Below are 4,661 nucleotides of genomic sequence, written 5' to 3'. Positions count from 1 at the left end.
CTGATATTTTATTATTATTTCCTAATACAACCTGCTGCACATTTTTTTTTTAAGATTAGGCAAAAAAAAACTAAAAATTATCAATTATTTTGTCCAATCTTTATGAAATCATTACTTTCACATCATTTGGAAATTTAGGTGTACGAGTATGTTGACTCGACGAATTTACCAGGAATTAAAGATGATGGTTTCCAGTTAGAACGTCGAGTTTACAAAGTATATTTCCAGTAACGCAATCGCTAATCTCCCTTAATAGTAATCCTTTTCAAGATCTGAAAAAAATAAGATTGTTTCAAAAAAAATTACTTTAATTGTGGCAAATCCAGTTATGTTGATTTAAAAACTAAATTACAGAACCAATTTTCTTACAATTACAGAATAAAATTTCTATACGACCAATCTGTATATACTTCCAGATAAAAAAGTATTTACCAAATCGATTTACAGTCTGTGAAATACAAAATAAACTTTTTTAGAGATGATTGTAGAATGATGACCTCGTTTGCGCTATCATACACGCTGTTTAGGGAAACTGTTAGACAGCTTTTCCCAAAGTGGGCATAATGAGTTCCTACAAACCACAATGATAGGGAAGCAAAGGAATTTTTAGCAATGGGGTCTAACTGATCCATTGCTAGCAATGCACCCTATCAGGTTGAACTCCACGCGGTTTCCCCTGGAAACCATCGTGGTTAATTCTAGTGGAATTCGTCACGATGGGCTAACTGGTCTTCGTATGTATTATAATTATAGGATTTGTTTTCACGCCAGATCTGATATGTGTAATTACGAAATACTTTAACTTCATTCAATTTAATATATATATTTATTTCAATTTCTCCCTTTTTTTTTATTTCACTTCAGTTCGAGTATTTTTAATCTTCGCTAACTTTTTGCACGTTACTTTGTACGCGTACTCGTACTCTGAAATTGTTCAGAAGTAAAAATATGAATTAAATAAACCACTTGGCATATCAAAATACAACATACACCAGTTTTAAGTTAGACTGTCAGGAATACAACAGCGAAAACTGCATTCAATTTGGTGTTATAGTTTTTGTGCGATACCGCGACAAAGATACAAATAAAAGAGACAAAGACAAACAATATTTCTAAATAAAACTGTTTTCTTCTATTTCTCCTGTTAATTATTAGACATTATCTAATTACAAGAAATAAGACGTAATTTGCAATTGTTTAAACGCCTGATCAAAACGAATCAGCAATGTTGTGGTTTCCAAGTATAATATATACGAGTAAGTGAAAATAACAAATGGGCGATATGTCTTCTTATAATGGAATAAAAATCAAATAAAAAATGGTAACCTCGTCTGCGCAGACAGGGTTTTTTTATTATTTCAGCCGTTAACTGTTCACTGCTGGACATAAGCCGTCCCCAAAAGGGAAGTATTGCCAGTAGTTGCCAAGCTTGGCAGGCGAGATGGCAACCGCAGTTAGGTTTTTAAAGATGTTTTAAGACAGACAGGGTTGCCATTATATATTTATTAGTATTGGTATATGCTGGCGAGGTACATAATAATAAGCGAGGATAAAATCAGATCAATTGGCCATCGTCACAAATTTACAAAGAATTAACCATAATGGTTTCCAGTGAAAAACGCGTGGAGGTTGAGCTGATAGAGTAAATTAGCAAAGCTATTAGTCCGTTACTGACAATAAATCAACCAAGACCTCACAAAATCCTAATGACATCGCTAGAGTCTTCAGTAAATATTTTGTATACTTGAATTCTGACAAAAGTTCGCTAGATATAAATACTGCAACTGATAAACGACTAACCTAAATAGATGGTTACCCTCTATATACATATATGAAACCTGTATCAGAATATGAAATGAAAAAAAAAAAACAATAAAATCATTAAATAATACTAACTAGGAAGGAACTAAGAAGGGTACGCCGAAATATCAACAGGAGTAATAAAATCTTGCGTACATGAGATCACTCCTGTACTAACGTACCTGATAAACTTATCATTTGAACAAGGATGTTACCCAAATATGTTAAAATATTCTGTAGGAAAGCATTCGTATAAAAAAGAGACTTACAAACGTAAAATAAATAACTATCAACCGATAACTCTAATACCGGCGATATCCAAAGTATTTGAGAAATGTATGCTTTAACAACTTACAAAGTTTTGCTTTAAATACGATATCTTAAATAAGGAACAATATTAGTTTAAAAAAAATAAGTGGACTACATAAGCTATTTCCTCTGATTATAGACATTAAAAAAAAACAGATGAAAAAATTGACTACTGCTTTATATTTTGACCTCAGGAAAGCTTTTAACTACGTTTCATATGACATTTTAATTAGAAACTTAAATACCATAGATATGAGAGGTTTAGCTCTTGAGTGGATCTCTTCATTCTTAATAAGAAGACAATAAAAAGTTCTAATAATAAAACTTGACCAAAAAATTAAAATAAATCATAATACGTCTGATTATAATAAATAAATAATAAATCAGAGGTTCCACAGGACTACATTTTGGGTCCTTTTTTATCTTTAAAATATATTAATGACGCATGTATATCTTGCGACGTCCAGTTTTGCGGTCATCTGGAGGAGAAGGCTAAGATAGCTTCCAAGAAGTTAGGAGTGCTCAATAGGGTGAGACGATATTTCATGCCAGAACACCGCCTGAAATTATATAAAGCCCAAGTCAGGCCGCATATGGAATACTGTTCTCACCTGTGGGCAGGAGCGCCACAGTACCAACTCCTTCCGTTAGACCGCATTCAAAGTCGGGCGGCTCGAATTATCGATAGTCAACGCCTTACTGTCCGACTTGATCCACTGAGGCTGCGCAGAGATGTTGCATCTCTGTGCATCTTCTACCGAATTTATCATGGGGAGTGTTCTGAGGAATTGTTCGGATTGATACCTGCTGCTGATTTTCACCACCGTACAACCCGCCACAAACTAAAGTTTCATCCCAATCATCTGGACGAGTGGCGGTCTTCCACCGTGCGTTTTTCAAGGCACTTTCTTCCACGCACAACCATTCTTTGGAATCAACTTCCAGCAGCAGTATTTCCGAACCGATACGACAACATAACCTTCAAGAAAAGAGTATATTCCTTTTTAAAAGGCCGGCAGCACACCTGCAATGCCGCTGGTGTTGTGGGTGATCATGGGCGGCGGTAGTCATTTACCATCAGGTGAGCCGCATGCTCGTTTGCCCCCTGTGTTGTAAAAAAAAAAAAAAAATGTAATGCATCATTAATGTGTATCATTTGCCAATGACATATCTATTGTTGTCGCATCCGAAAATCATAAGAATAATGAAATTATAAATAATCAAGTTAACATTAATAATAATATTGAATCGGTGGTTGTTTGGTTACAAAACAACAATTTACATACAAATATGTCTAAAACCATCAATATACATTTTAATACTGGTAGACTTCAATTATACAGATTAGAAATAAAATATAAGAAGGAAAAAATATTAGGAGTGAATCACAAACAATTTCTAGGTGTTTATATGAACATATAGACAGAGAGATTAACTGGCATACTCAAATAGAAAAAGTATGTAATAAGCTAGACAGTTTTGTGTATGCCTTAAAAAGAATTAAAAATGTAATTGATTCGAAAATAGCTATTACCACATATCACGCGTATATTGCGTCTGTTATTAGATATGAGATAATTTGCTGTGGTAATACTTTGAATCATCATTGTCACCAGAGGGACACTTTGTACGAAAGTCGATTGCTTGGGTATCTCTGTCCCATTCGTGTTTCTACCGTGAAGCAGTTGTGTTTGCATGGCTGATATGGCGTGAATTTACAAGGTACAGAGGAATAACATCTGAGTCCTCAGGAATGGCAACGCATAGGGGGTAACAGTATACTCTGTTATGTCCATAGTACTGCTCATGTCTATAGGTGACGGTTACCACTTTCCATCAGCTGGGCCGTCAGCTTGCTTGCCATTCTAAGTTGTATAAAAAAAGACATTATATCAGCGTTTAACTATTCATTGCTGAATATAAGTCTCCCCCTTCATGAGGATTTTGCCAATAGTTACCACGCTTGGCAAACGGATTGGCAACCACAGTTAGGCTTTAGAGATGTTTTAAGAATGACGCTGCTACCTATCCCTCGCCCTCCCTTAATCACCTCTTACGACACTCAAGGGAAAGGAAGGGGTCGCGTTCTATGCCAAGTCTACACGATGGAATACGGGATTAAACCCGTAAAATAGTAACAAATAACTTTCCATCCATAATTTTCTTTAATTTTTTTTTGTATTCATAGTAGAAGTAAGACCTAATTAGACGAATACCGACGATGTATTTACTATACATTTTTACTAGATAAATCTTATATTATTTATTACGCCAATTACCTAAAGATATTCACAAAGTCAATAAAAAAGTATGAAGCTCATCCAACCATTATTCATTAGGTACCAATGTTATCTATATCTCAAGTACCTACCTTGATCTCAGTTATCATGAAATTATATATTTCCGCTGATTTATCAAACAATTATATAGATCAAATACTAACTATTGGCTATTAACAGTAAATATTATTTTCAGTTATCTATCAGTAGACAGAACAGTTATGTCGCGAGATAACGAGGTGTAAGGTACAACTCAATTGTTTACACAGCCGG

The 4,661-nt window shown here is 34.5% G+C and overlaps 1 protein-coding gene across 1 annotated transcript in view; it reads left to right on the top strand.

Moving 5' to 3' along the window:
• The window catches only part of LOC113513327 (60S ribosomal protein L36), a 171,770-nt gene that overhangs the window by 9,982 nt on the left and 157,127 nt on the right, over window positions 1–4,661 (top strand). The gene's annotated exons all lie outside the window — the stretch shown is intronic.

The sequence above is a fragment of the Galleria mellonella genome, unplaced genomic scaffold (assembly GCF_026898425.1).
Source record: "Galleria mellonella isolate WM207_F2 unplaced genomic scaffold, CSIRO_AGI_GalMel_v1 utg905, whole genome shotgun sequence".
In the NCBI taxonomy this organism is placed as follows: Eukaryota; Metazoa; Arthropoda; class Insecta; order Lepidoptera; family Pyralidae; genus Galleria; species Galleria mellonella.
Note: the sequence above shows the minus strand (reverse complement) of the source record. Positions and strands in the feature narration are given on the sequence as shown.